Consider the following 15,633-nt stretch of genomic DNA (forward strand, 5'->3'; position numbering starts at 1 on the left):
ACCGGGAACTCTCCAAAATTTCCCCCCCCCCCTCGCTTCTACCACGGTTTTTTCTGTCATGGACGGCCTAAAAATGTCATGCAGCTGCGTCTCCGGCCCGCCCAGGACGAAAAGCCCATTTTATGTCATGATTTTTTGTCATAGAAGTAGGAGCCCACCCACACCTATGATGATACCGGGTTTTGTCACAATTATTGTCATAGAAGTGTCATATGTATAAAAGAAAAAAATTCGTTCGGCCCAAAATGTCACGGATGTGTCTTTTTTGTAGTGTTCACATATCCGTCCAAAGGTGACATGGGCTGCCATGCTCTTTCCTATACTCCAGCTTGGTGCATCCAGGTAGAAATCAATAGGCTCTGTTGTTACCGCAAATGTCCTCCCAGGTACCCAAACTTTGATCTTCCAGCGCCCCTCTTCCGGTACAGATGTAGAGAAAGTCCCTGTGAAACTTAGTAGTCCGATGTTCAAGTACTTGGTGACTTCCTTCAATTGGCGTCCGAAAGGGGTGTCGTCATCCGGCTGAGTGAACTTGTTCCTGGGATCCTCCATCTATAGAGTAGAAAGAGAGGAGAATTAGAAATGAGTAGAGAATAGCAATCCTGTGGCTTATTCTAGTGGTCGCATCTTACAGTCAGCGTGTGCTCTGATACCGTCTTGTAGCGACCAGACCTCAAACGGTCAAGTCTCTGTGCATCAGTGTCATCCCTGGATTGGTAATGCTGACACGCATAGTACTCGAGGAATTATAACAGAGTTCAATCACACACTTATTACGTCGAGTCCTCATAAAGAGTATGATTACACAAAAATATCATGGACGAAGGCCATCTAAACTAAATAACTGTGGAAGCTTCGAAGGTAAATGAGTCCATCAACTCCAATGGCATAGCTGAGTGCAAAACAATGACCTATCGCACCTTATTCGTCGTCTGAGTAGTCTGCAACATGAGACATTGCAACCGTGTAGGTCAGCACATTGAATATGCTAGCAGAGTTACATCGTAAAGCAATGAAATGCAAGAACTATATCTACATGCAGTATCTAGAGTTCGAGAAAATGAAATTATTGAAACTGAAGATTATGACTCTCCCCCTAGATATGAATTGCCTGTTGTACCTGAGGGTTATATTATGGATGAGGAAACTACTAGAGACTTTCTTGCTTGCAATGATGGAGATGATCTTAAGAAATTGTTAGCTAAGCTGAAAGAGAAGTCTTTGAATGCTAGAATGCAATATGATCCTAAGTTTGCTAGTTCACCTATCTTTGTCACTAATAAGGATTATGAATTCTCTGTTGATCCTGAGTTAGTTACTTTGGTTGAATCTAATCCTTTCTATGGTTATGAATCAGAAAACTGTTGTGGCACATCTTACTAAATTGAATGATATAGCCACCCTATTTTCTCATGAGGAAAAAATTCGCTATTACTATATTCTTAGGTTGTTTTCTTTCTCGTTAAAGGGTGATGCTAAGATATGGTTTAATTCTCTTGCTCGTGGTTGTGTGTGTAGTCTCGAGGATATGATTTACTACTTCTCTGAAAAATATTTCCCTGCTCATAAGAAAAAAAGTTGCCTTAAAGGAAATATTTAACTTTGTGCAAACTGAAGAAGAGAGTCTCCCACAAGCTTGGGGGAGGCTTCTCCAATTATTTAATATAGCAACAAGACCTTAAATGGTCAAGTCTCTGTGCATCAGTGTCATCCCTGGATCGGTAATGCTGACATGCACAGTACTCGAGGAATTATAACAGAGTTCAATCACACACTTATTACGTTGAGTCCTCATAAAGAGTAAGTGTCGGTGTCAAAACCGGCGGATCTCGGGTAGGGGGTCCCGAACTGTGCGTCTAGGCGGATGGTAACAGGAGACAAGGGACACGATGTTTTACCCAGGTTCGGGCCCTCTTGATGGAGGTAAAACCCTACGTCCTGCTTGATTGATATTGATATTGTGGATGTTTACAAGAGTGGATCTACCACGAGATCAAGGAGGCTAAACCCTAAAAGCTAGCCTATGGTATGATTGTAAGGGTTGATGTTGTTGTCCTACGGACTAGAGCCATCCGGTTTATATAGACACCAGAGAGGGCTAGGGTTACATAGAGTCGGTTACAATGGTAGGAGATCTACATATCCGTATCGCCAAGCTTGCCTTCCACGCCAAGGAAAGTCCCATCCGGACACGGGACGAAGTCTTCAATCTTGTATCTTCATAGTCTTGGAGTCCGGTCGATGATGATAGTCCGACCGATGATAGTTCGGCCGATGGTGGTAGTCCGGCTGTCTGGACACCCCCGAGTCTAGGACTCCCTCAGTAGCCCCCGAACTAGTCTTCAATGACGATAAGTCCAGCATGTGTGTAGTCTTCGGCGTTGCAAGGCGGGTTCTCCTTCAAATTCCATGTACCTGCCGAACAGTGTCCGGCTTCCTCATCAATGTAGTGCTTCTTGGCTTCCACGCCCAATAATGGCCTTCTTCCACGCGCCGCACGAATGTGAAAAGCCAGGGTGTCTTTTGTGTTTTACCCCCTAGTTGTGCGAATAATCTGCCTATAAGAGAGGCAAGAATCCAGATCCAAATCACACCATCTTCCTCCCGCGAATACTCGTCGGAGCGCTTTCGACCAAGAATCCATTCCAACATGGTCCGTCAACGCGGCTCCTCTTCTCGCGCCCCCGACCCTCTGCCAGGAGATTGGAGGAGATGCTCTGTTCCGCACAACGAGCTGGTGAAGCTCCAAACGGGGGGATATCTCCCTCCGGCCTTCATGGTTCCGGTTCGAGCCGGACTGGCCACCTACAAAGGTGGGAAACAGGCGGAGGCTACCCCAAGTCCCATCAAAGGGGAGCGGGTATGCTTCGTCCCCTATCTGATAAGGGGACTCGGATTTCCTGTACATCCGTTCCTCCGCGGGCTCCTGGAGTTCTACGAACTCCAGCTTCATCACCTCACGCCCGCCTCAATCCTGCATATTGCGGGTTACGTAGCTCTTTGTGAGCTATTCCTGGGCATCGAGCCCCATTTCACGCTGTGGAAGAGGTTGTTTTGCCTTGTACCCCACTCTCACGAGGGGTCCATATATCAAGTGGGTGGCGCCGAAGTATGGCGCATTGTCGGGACCGGATATCCATCCGGAACCCCTGAGAAGGCGTCCGAAGACTGGCCTTCGGAATGGTTTTATATAGAAGACGCTCCGCTGCCGGACCCTGTTCGGATCGGCCTCCCGGAGTTTAGCAATGCTCCTCTGAAGAAACGCCTTAGTTGGCTTCCGCGGAGCCCCCAGCTGGAGGAAGACAAGAGCGTCCATTATTTGATGGGCCGGATAAGGTTACTGGCCCATTCCAAGTTGACCATGATTGGAGTCATGGCAACATGCATTATGCGGGGGGTGCAGCCACTACAATACAGGGGCCACCCCATGTGGGATTTCAACAGGGAGGACGATGCCACCCGTCATGGCCGCAAAGGGCCGGATTCGGCCGAAGACCTGGTGAAGATCCTGTCCGGCCTGTATAAGGGGGAGAAGGAGGATTTCCTTCGGACGAACCCGTTAAATGGGTTCTCCATGAATAATCCCCGGCCTTGGGTAAGCGAACACTCCACGCGTCCAACCCATGCCTTTGAAATTTAAGTTTCTTATATTGTGTTCTTCTTTCGACGCAGGAGTTGCGTCGGATAGTGGAGGACATGCTAAGTCCAGCTCCGCAACCCGAGGATCCAGAGAGATCCCGGGATCCGGCCTCCGAAGAGGATCCGGACATAGGAGTGGAGCTAATCGACGGGGTGTTCCATCAGCTTAGCATGGATAATGCTTTAGTCGCCATTATGGCCGACAATCCCGGGCTATATCCGGCTTCCCAGGTGATTGTGACCGAAGTCCTGACACCGTTACTCCCTCCTTGCTTATTTCTGACCACCGTATATGATGACGCTGTGCAGGAGGCGCCTCTAGGGCGGGAAGCCGAGCCCGCGGTGGCTGACCATCAAAGGCCAGTCCGGACGAGTAGGCGGAAGAGGAGCGCGGCGCGGACTGAAACGTCGCCGCAAAGGTATAGCTCACAATTCATTATTTGGAGCAACGTTCCTAGGAAGCGTTTGAGTGCTCATGACTTTTGTAGGAGAAAAAGCGCCTGCCGGACTGTGGGCGTAGAGGTTGCCAATCCGGCCTCTACCAGCCAAGCTCCAGCGCCTGGTCCGGAGGGGGGGCGAGCGCAAGGCGCGAGCCGGATACTCGTCCAACGGAGGATGCCGACAGACTGTCCGCCACCAAATCTGAGGTGGAGAGCGGCATGAACCACAGGCGCCGCCGGACAGTTTTTCGTGACGCGTGCTTCTCCCCTGAGGCGTTGGATGCCTTTAACGCAGGGGACGCGCACCTCCGTGCCGCTCAAGATGGTTTGACCAGAGCCACGGAGCAGTATGTAAAAGACATATGGGTAAGAGAATTTAATAGTTATATATGCCAGTAGCCCCCGAGACTTAAAGTAGTTATATTAACTGATTTAAGGATCATATGAAACGCAGGGTCTTAACGAGAAGAATACCCAACTATCTCAGGAGCTGCAAGAGTGTAAGGCTCAACTTGAGGCCGCACTCGCTGCCGCAGGAGGAAACGCAGGGACCTCTCCTGGTAACACATTATTTAAAAAGATAAGTAGTGTTTGGCATGTGCGCAAGTCTGATAATGACGTTGTAGGTGCTGCCGGACAAAATCCGGACAGGCAAGAACTTCTGCGCCAGCTGAAGGCCGGCGAGAGGGTGCTTCATAAGGTGCAGCACGAAAGGAACAAGCTCCAGGATGCCCATGCCCAGCTTGGAGAAGAGCTGAAAGGCGTTCGGGCCGAGCTGTCTAGCTCCGTTAAGGAGAATCAGCGGCTTCGTCGCGGCATCTATAGTAAGTGCTTGAGCGAACTCCTTTGAAAAGAAGAGTTCGGCGAGGAAGTCAATTGACAAAATACGTCTGTAGGTATACTCACAGGTCGCCCCGCGGAGGAGATGCCCGTATCAACGGGTGATCAACTTCCCGAGTTGTTGCAACTAATCGAACGAGTTCGGCAGGCAATGAGCGGCATCATCCAGGCTTTATGGCCAGCCTTCTCCCTACCCGAGGGCCTTGGGGAGCTTGCGGAGAAGCTTCAGGGAGTGCGGAAGCGCTTCCATTTATGGAAGATTTCAGCCTGCCGCCAAGGTGCCAGGGAGGCCTGGGCCATGGTGAAGACACGGTACAAGAAGGCGGATCCCAACCACATGGCCGAAGTCGGACCTGTGGGGCCCGATTGGAAGGAGATCCCTGTAAGTTTAGTATATGGCCAAGTAGAGTTGGCCGCTAAGTTTTCCCAACAGGACTGTAAATTAGACAGCCTGTTAGACGGGATTGAGGAAGAATACAGTCAGTCAATTTGACAATGTATTATAAAATGACATGTAAAATGCCTTCTAGCCGGATTGTAGATCGTTTGACTTTGCCGACCTTTTCGCTTCGACCTCGGGACCCTAGAGTCCGGAGTGTGTCCGAATACCTTCTCGGTTATGAAACAACCGGGGTATGCATGGAGACCAGGCGTAGGGGTCATTAGTGCTTTATCAGACAAGTGCCCAACTAGTTATGTTATATTACATGGGTAGTAAGAAACATCTTCCAGGGAGAATTGTTTCGTTAAGGGTTCCTTTCCTCTGGGGGTGGCATGCCCTAAAGTGCATGTCCGGACTGCGAAAAAAGTAGAAAAACATCTGGGGGCAGATAAATAAGTAGGTAAAATCATCTCTCAAGTCACCGACCGAATATTCCCTTAAGAACGCTAGCTTTCGGCTTCACCCAGTCTGAGGTACACATCCGGCTGACCCGGCAGTAACAATCGCAGAGGTGCTCCCTTTAGCTCCTAGCCGAACAATCGGGAACGTAGGGGTAAGCACAGGAGCCAGGCAACCCAGCTTGGCCAAAACTTAAGTCATATCGATGCATATAATGGTGAATAAAAGGTACATGTGGAAGCTTGACACATGTGCTGGGCATGAAGCCCTTATAATTTAAGCTTGTGGTAAAGAAGCCCCCAGGTATAATGAGTGCGGATGGCACATCAAGTGTGTGCGAACAATGCGCAAGTAAGCCCTTAAGGGCTTTTTGATAGGAAATTAAGAGAAGAAAGAGAAATAAAAGACAGCTGAAGTATAAAAATTTGAGCAGGGGAAGAGGACGAACTCTTAGTCCGGCGCTAGGCATAGAATCTTCGGAGGCGGGCTGCGTTCCATGGGTTCGGCTCGAGTCGGTTATCCGACGCATTTCGTAGACGGTACGCTCCGCCGGTCAGGACTTGATCGATAATGAAGGGGCCCTCCCATTTGGGCTTGAGCTTGTCCTTTTTCTTGTTCGGCAGGCGTAGAACTAGTTCGCCAACGTTGTAAGTCTTGGCCCGTACTTCTCTGCTTTGATATCTTCGAGCCTGCTGCTGATAGAATGCGGAACGAGCCTTGGTGACGTCGCGTTCTTCCTCCAATGCGTCCAAGCTGTCCTGCCGATCCAGCTCGGCCTCTCTTTCTTCATACATGCGCACTCGAGGTGAGTCATGAATAATGTCGCAGGGCAGAACTGCCTCTGTGCCGTACGCCATAAAAAATGGTGTGAATCCGGTAGTACGGTTGGGCGTTGTCCGCAGCCCCCAGAGTACGGAGTCGAGCTCCTCTACCCAGTGCGTGTCTGATTTCGTAAGGGAGCGCACTAATCTGGGTTTAATGCCGCTCATTATTAGACCATTTGCTCGTTCCACTTGACCGTTGGTTTGAGGATGATAGACTGAAGCGTAATCGAGCTTAATGCCCATATTTTTGCACCATGATTTAACCTCGTCGGCCGTAAAGTTCGTGCCGTTATCGGTGATGATGCTGTGGGGGACACCGTAACGGTGTACTACCCCGGATATGAAGTCTATCACTGGTCCGGACTCTGCCATTTTAACTGGCTTGGCCTCTATCCATTTGGTGAATTTATCCACCATGACCAATAGGTACCTTTGCTTGTGGGTTCCCCCTTTAAGGGGTCCAACCATGTCAATCCCCCAGACCGCGAACGGCCAGGTAATGGGTATAGTTTTGAGGGCGGTGGGTGGCATATGGCTCTGATTAGCAAAGAGCTGACTACCGATGCATCTTTGGACTAAGTCCTGAGCATCTGCCCGGGCCGTCGGCCAATAAAATCCTGTACGGAATGCCTTTCCTACGAGGGCCCGGGCTGCTGCGTGGTGTCCTCCTAGTCCGGCGTGAATTTCAGCCAGGAGGTTTCGTCCTTCCTCTTCGAAGATGCACCTTTGAAGGACTCCGGTTGTGCTTTTCTTATAAAGTTCTCCCTCGTGGACCTTGTAGGCTTTACATCGCCGAACTATGCAGCGGGCCTCATTTTGGTCTTCGGGAAGTTCCTGCCTAAGTAAGTAGGCTAGGAATGGTTCTGTCCACGGGGCGATTACGGCCATTATGTCGTGGGCTGAAGGTGTTATTTCAGCGGCGGGATCGCCGCTTATGTCAAATTGCTCTGTGTCGGTTGGTGTGGCTGCTTCCGGTTTGTTATTTCCGGACTCCTCTTCCCATAGTACGGATGGCTTGAACAGCCGTTCCAGGAAGATGTTTGGAGGGACAGCATCACGTTTTGCGCCGATGCGTGCCAATACGTCGGCCGCTTGGTTATTATCACTGGCTACGTGATGGAATTCGAGTCCATCGAACCGAGCTGACATTTTTAGGATAGCGTTGCAATATGCTGCCATTTTCGGATCCTTGGCATCAAAGTCTCCATTTATTTGGGATATTGCGAGGTTTGAATCCCCGCACACCTCTAGGCGTTGAATGCCCATGGAGATTGCCATCCGGAGACCATGTAAAAGGGCCTCGTATTCGGCTGCGTTGTTGGAGTCCGTGTACATTATTTGAAGTATGTATTGGACTGTGTCACCGGTCGGGGACGTCAATACGACGCCAGCCTCCAGTCCGGCCAACATTTTAGAGCTGTCGAAGTGCATAATCCAATTGGAGTATGCGCATTTTGCAATCCTGCCCGTTGCGTCGCGGTTGTTTATAATGTCATTGAGTGGTACTTCAGAGGCCACTGTTATCGAACACTCTTGAAAGTAGTGTCGGAGCTTCCGGGATGCCATGAACACTGCATATGCGATCTTCTGATAGTGCGGGTAACGGGACTTGTAGGGGGTTAACACAGTGGATACGTAGTATACTGGTTTTTGAAGAGGGAATTTATGCCCTTTTGTCTCTCGTTCTACGACGAGCACCGCGCTCACGACTTGATGTGTTGCCGCGATGTATAACAACATAGGTTCACCCAGGTTGGGCGCAGCCAGGACCGGATTTGTTGCCAATATGGCCTTTATTTCTTCGAGTCCGGCGGTGGCAGCATCCGTCCACTCGAAGTGTTCGGTGTGCCTGAGGAGGCGATAGAGGGGCAATGCCTTTTCTCCTAAGCAGGAGATAAAGCGGCTGAGAGCCGCCACGCATCCAGTCAATTTCTGGATCTGTTTGAGGTTTTGTGGAATGTCCAGCTGTGATAGAGCTCGGATCTTGGCCGGATTTGCTTCAATTCCTCTACCGGATACAATGAAGCCCAAGAGCTTTCCGGTTGGTACGCCGAAAACGCATTTTTCCGGATTCAGCTTGATATCATATGCTTAGAGGTTGTCAAATGTGACCCTCAAGTCGTCTACTAGAGTTTCGACGTGTTTAGTTTTGACGACTACGTCGTCTACGTATGCCTCTACTGTTTTGTTGATCTGGGTAGCCAGACATGTCTGAATCATGCGCTGATATGTTGAGCCGGCGTTTTTAAGTCCGAAGGGCATCGTGTTGAAGCAGAATGGTCCATATGGAGTGATGAATGTCGTTGCTGCTTGGTCCGCTTCTACCATCTTGATTTGATGATAGCCTGAGTATGCGTCCAGGAAGCACAATGAATCATGCCCTGCAGTGGCATCGATGATTTGGTCGATGCGGGGGAGGGGGAAGGGAACCTTTGGGCAGGCTTTATTTAGGTCTTTGAAATCGACACATAGGCGCCAGGATTTGTCCTTCTTTGGTACCATTACCAGGTTTGCTAGCCAATCCAGATGTTTGATGTCTCTGATGAATCCGGCTTCCAATAGTTTGGCTAGTTCCTCTCCCATTGCCTGTCTTTTGGGTTTGGAAAATCGTCGAAGAGCCTATTTGACTGGCTTGAATCCTTTTAGGATGTTTAGGCTGTGTTCTGCCAATCTGCGTGGGATTCTGGGCATATCCGAGGGGTGCCAGGCGAAAATGTCCCAATTTTCCCGAAGGAATTCTCGCAGTGCGGCGTCTACATTAGGGTTCAATTGTGCCCCGATGGAGTCCGTCTTTGTCGGGTCCGTTGGGTGGACCTGGAATTTTACTATTTCATCTGCTGGTTTAAAGGAGGTGGACTTGGACCTCCTATCGAGTATCACATCGTCCCTATTCACCGTAGAGCACAGCGCGGTGAGTTCCTCTGCCGCTAGTGCTTCGGATAGTGCCTCCAGGGCTAATGCGGCTGTATTGTTTTCGGTGCAGAGTGCGATGTCCGGATCACTAACGAGAGTGATTATTCCGCCGGGCCCAGGCATTTTGAGCTTCATGTACCCGTAATGGGGTACGGCTTGGAAGTGAATGCCCCTCGTCCTAATATAGCGTGATATCCGCTGTTGAACGGGGCCACTTGGAACGTGACTTCTTCGGATCTGTAATTGTCCGGCGAGCCGAATACCACATCGAGTGTGATTTTTCCTGTGTAGCACGCTTCCCGGCTAGGGATTATTCCTCTGAAGGTTGTGCTGCTTCGCTCAATGCGGCTCCAGTCTATTCCCATTTTTTGAAGGGTTTCCTCGTAGATGAGGTTTAATCCATTGCCGCCATCCATGAGTACCTTGGTAAGTCAAAAGCCGTCCACTATCAGACTGAGGACCAATGCGGCTGGTGCTCGGGCTGTTCGGAATTTAGGTTCGTCCCTGGCGTTGAAGGTGATGGCCGCGTCACTCCAAGGATTTGCTGTGGCTACTTGGTAGACTTCGGCGAGGCTGCGGATTGTCCGTTTCCACATATTGTTTGATGCGAAAGTCTCGAAGACTGTTGATACCGTACCGGTATTGTTGGTGTGGTTTCCCGGGGCTAGAAGCTCCTTGCCACTTTTGGCCACCTGCCGTAGTATCCAACATGCTTGAAGGCTATGTGTTGGGACGGCGCCCTCTGTACTGTGAATTGTACATGGTCTGCTGAGCCATCCCTCCAGTACGGTTCCGTTCCCTTTAAGGGGTTTCTGTTTTTTGGTTCTTGCACCTGGTGCCTGAGTGTGATGCACCCTTTTGTTGCGGACTGGGTCTGTATCCAGGGCCGGATTGTCCCAAAACCTATTTTTGGTTTTCCGGAAACTCTCTATCGCACAGTACTTTTGTACTATGGATGCCAGGTCGGCGAAGCGTGTGATTTCACGACAGCTGACGGCGTTTAAGATTCCCTCGTCCGTGCAATTATTGCAGAAAATTGAGATTGCGTTTTCCTCTGCAGTCCTTTATCCTGTCCATAACCAGGAGGAATCTGGCCCAGTAGTGATGTACTGTTTCAGCGGGCTCTTGCCGGATTAGAGATAGATCGCATATATCTGGTCGGGTGGGTGGAACTAAGTCCAGAACCCTACCCATCTCAAGGCTCGAAGGCCAAGAAGTTTCCAAACTTGGAAGCTTTGATTGCTGGACATTGTCCAACGAGTCTGGAACGAGGCCTGATTTTAAGTTCAGTGCTCGATCGAAGTCCGTCCCTCCGCGGGAATCCGGCATGGAGGGTTTGGGAGCCCGGACATGACTAGTTTTCAATACAGGAGAAGAGTCGCCGCATTGTTCTTCTACCACCGCAACATGGTGGGTGACCTGGGGAGAGTTAATCTCTCTCAGATCGGTTTTAAGCCCAATCTGATCGTAGTCTGTAGCGACTCCCAGGGCGGCGATCCGATCCAAGAGTTCGTTTACAGATGAGAGCTCTGCTGGATCTAGATGCTCGGCGAATTCCGAGTTGACGTGAAGATTGCTCTCGATGACCCGAGAGGTCATCGTGGAAGCGGTGGCTGGACAGGCGGTCATAAGAAAACCTCCTAGCCGGATAGTTTGGCCGGCGGCCAGGGCTCCATTGGCGAAGATACCGTCCTTGAAGACGGGAAGAGGCATCCTTCCTATCGGTGACGGCACAGAGGAACTCTCAATGAAATCACCAATGTCGGTGTCAAAACCGACGGATCTCGGGTAGGGGGTCCCGAACTGTGCGTCTAGGCGGATGGTAACAGGAGACAAGGGACACAATGTTTTACCCAGGTTCGGGCCCTCTTGATGGAGGTAAAACCCTACGTCCTGCTTGATTGATATTGATATTGTGGATGTTTACAAGAGTGGATCTACCACGAGATCAAGGAGGCTAAACCCTAAAAGCTAGCCTATGGTATGATTGTAAGGGTTGATGTTGTTGTCCTACGGACTAGAGCCATCTGGTTTATATAGACACCGGAGAGGGCTAGGGTTACATAGAGTCGGTTACAATGGTAGGAGATCTACATATCCGTATCGCCAAGCTTGCCTTCCATGCCAAGGAAAGTCCCATCCGGACACGGGACGAAGTCTTCAATCTTGTATCTTCATAGTCTTGGAGTCCGGTCGATGATGATAGTCCGGCCGATGATAGTTCGGCCGATGGTGGTAGTCCGGCTATCCGGACACCCCCTAGTCCAGGACTCCCTCAGTAATACTACACAAAAATATCATGGCCGAAGGCCATCTAAACTAAATAACCGCGAAAGCTTCGAAGGTAAATGAGTCCATCAACTCCAACGGCGTAGCTGGGAGCAAAACAACAACCTATCGCACCTTATTCGTCATTTGAGTAGTCTGCAACATGAAATGTTGCAGCCGTGTAGGTTAGCACATTGAATATGCTAGCAGAGTTACACTATAAAGCAATGGAATGTAAGAACTATATCTACATGCTGTAGTTGGCTGGTGGAGGCTGTAAGTTTAAGTTTTTGCATAAAGCTAGTTTTCCCCAACAACAAAGGAATAAATTTATTTAACTACTCCCAAGTTGACCTTTATTTGAGAAGGTAACCCCAACTCAAATCCTAATTAAAAGTATCATCATTAACCCAATAAATTTCATTAAGCAAAGTGATGAGATCACATCAATAGATTCAAGTACTACATACTCAAGATGTCTATAACCGGGGACACGACTAACCATGATTAGTTTATACACTCTGCAGAGGTTTGCGCACTTTTCCCCACAAGACTCGACCGCATCCATGATCGGATGATCGAGACATAGTCTTTCTGAAACATTAACTCTCTACTCCGGGCGGACCGATACACCTACTTTCCCCTACATCTGCTAGTTCACCTCTTTAAGAGCTCACGCAACTTACTCAACTATACCAGAGCCCATAATGGCTTGTGGCTGCACATGAAAGTTTCTAGCATGAATAATCTTATGATCCCTTTGAGCCTGGGTGGCGAAGCGTAGGAAAAATCACATGGGCTCTGGCATAGTTGAGTAAATCACATGGGGATTGGATTTCCTGAAACAGGCAACACTGGGTTCCCCAGGTGCCTCAACCAATCCACCCAGATGTATATTAAAGTTGCCACCTTAATGTTATCCATGATTAAATAACTCTCAAACTTCCATGTGTGAATCACAATCCAATCCCCGTCTACGAGAATGATTAAGCAATAATAAGCATAACGTATATTCCCGGGGTGATCAAAAGGTATTAGGTTCCTATCTCAAGCACTACAACAAAACCACATGTTCCCAAAACCTACTCATGCAAATATTTGGGGAGTGACAATAATGCATAGTAAAAACTTGGTAAAGAAAAGTATGATCAAAGTGTAACTTGCCTTCCTGACGATCTACAAACTCTAGAGATTCATAGTAACAAGCTTCGCACTTCGAGTAATCTAGTGTAGACAAACAGTAGCATACATAAGCAATCACGCAAACAAAACAACGGAAAAACTGAGAAAAGATCCAAATAAAACACGAAATAAGCAAACAGCTTAAACTAACAAAAGTAAAACCAAACAACATTATTATCATGTGGATTAGACCTTAACATTAGGTACAAGTGATTAACTACGATTTGCAAGAAGAATCAACTCAAACGGAGTAACGAAACTCAAAATACAAACGAAACAAGATCGTTTACTAATTTGGACTATACTCAAATTTTACTGTACCAAAATCATCTTCAAGTTGGTTAACTGGAAATAACAGAATGATATGAAGATTTAGGCGCTGGTTTCATCTAATTTGGATAAACGAGCAAAAAGTTATGCTAGTTTAAATATTAGGGGCTAAATCGCGATAAAACTATTCGCGGATAGGTCCCTGGCCGAAAATAAACTAAAAAGAAAGACCTACGGTGCGAACATTCGCTAACAGAACAAATCTAACGAATAATGTTCGCTAAAACGAACAAACGAACATTCGTTAAATAAGAAAACCCTAACGAAAAACCGATCTAACTAACCGAACTGAAATAAACGGAAAAAATCGGGGTTCAGCCGGTTCATACCGGTTCGACGGCAATGGCGGTCAACGGCGGTGGCTGATATGTCTCCAACGTATCTATAGTTTTTGATTGTTCCATGCTATTATATTACCCGTTTTGGATGTTTATGGGCTTTACTTTACACTTTTATATCATTTTTGGGACTAACCTACTAACTCGAGGCCCATCCCGAATTGCTGTTTGTTTGCCTATTTCAGTGTTTCAAAGAAAAGAAATATCAAACGGAGTCCAAACGGGATGAAACCTCCGGGAGCGATCTTTTTGGAACAAATGCAAACGAGGAGACTTGGAGTGGACATCAAGCAATAAACGAGGCGGCCACGAGGGTGCCCGGCGCGCCCTAAGGGGGTAGGCGCGCCCCACACCCTCTTGGGCCCCTCGTGGCTCCACCGACATACTTCTTTCACCTATATATACTCCCGTACCATGAAAACATCAGGGAGCACCATGAAAACCTAATTCCACCGTCGCAACCTTCTGTATCCGCGAGATCCCATCTTGGAGCCTTGCCGGCGCTCCGCCGGAGGGGGAATGGACCACGGAGGGCTTCTACATCATCTCCAAGGCCTCTCCGATGAGTTGTGAGTAGTTTACCACAGACCTTCGGGTCCATAGTTATTAGCTAGATGGCTTCTTTTCTCTCTTTGAATCTCAATACAAAAGTTCTCCTCGATCTTCTTGGAGATCTATTCGATGTAACTCTTTTTGCGGTGTGTTTGTCGAGATCCGATGAATTGTGGGTTTATGATCAAGTTTATCTATGAGAAATGTTTGAATCTCCTCTGTATTCTTTTATGTGTGATTGGTTATCTTTGCAAGTCTCTTCGAATTATCAGTTTAGTTTGGCCTACTATATTGATCGTTCTTGCAATGGGAGAAGTGCTTAGCTTTGGGTTCAATCTTGCGGTGTCCTTTCCCAGTCACAGCAGGGGTAGCAAGGCACGTATTGTATTGTTGCCATCGAGGATAAAAAGATGGGGTTTATATCATATTGCATGAGTTTATCCCTCTACATCATGTCATCTTTCGTAATGTGTTACTCTGTTCTTATGAACTTAATACTCTAGATGCAGGCAGGAGTCGGTCGATGTGTGGAGTAGTAGTAGTAGATGCAGAATCGTTTCGATCTACTTGTTGCGGACGTGAGGCCTATATACATGATCATGCCTAGGTAATCTCATAACTATGCACTTTTCTATCAATTGCTCGACAGTAATTTGTTCACCCACCGTAATACTTATGCTATCTTGAGAGAACCACTACTGAAACCTATGGCCCCCGGGTCTATCTTTTATCATATAAGTTTTCCATCTACTTTTATTTGCATCTTTTACTTTCCAATCTATATCATAAAAATACCAAAAATATTTATCTTATCTTATTATCTCTATCAGATCTCACTTTCGCAAGTTACGGTGAAGGGATTGACAACCCCTTTATCGTGTTGGTTGCGAGGTTCTTGTTTGTTTGTGTAGGTGTGTGGGACTTTTGAGGAGCCTCCTACTGGATTGATACCTTGGTTGTCAAAAACTGAGGGAAATACTTATGCTACTTTGCTGCATCACCCTTTCCTCTTCAAGGGAAAACCAACGCAGTGCTCAAGAGGTAGCAAGAAGTATTTCTGGTGCCGTTGCCGGGGAGGTGTTCGCTCAAGTCAAGACATACCAAGTACCCATCACAAACTCATCTCCCTCGCATTACATTATTTGCCATTTGCCTCTCGTTTTCCTCTCCCCCAGTTCACCCTTGCCGTTTTATTTGCCCTCTCTTTCCCGTTTGCCTCCTCTCTCTCGCTTGCCTTTTTGTGTGCTTGTGTGTTGGATTGCTTGTCACGATGGCGCAAGATAATACCAAATTATGTGACTTTTCCAATACAAATAATAATGATTTCCTTAGCACTCCGATTGCTCCTCTTAATGATGCCGGATCTTGTGAAATCAATGTTGCTTTGTTGAATCCTGTTATGAAAGATCAATTCTCTGGTCTTCCTAGTGAAGATGCCACTACTCATCTAAACAACTTTGTTGATT

The sequence above is a fragment of the Triticum dicoccoides genome, chromosome 5B (genome assembly GCF_002162155.2).
Source record: "Triticum dicoccoides isolate Atlit2015 ecotype Zavitan chromosome 5B, WEW_v2.0, whole genome shotgun sequence".
NCBI lineage: Eukaryota > Viridiplantae > Streptophyta > Magnoliopsida > Poales > Poaceae > Triticum > Triticum dicoccoides.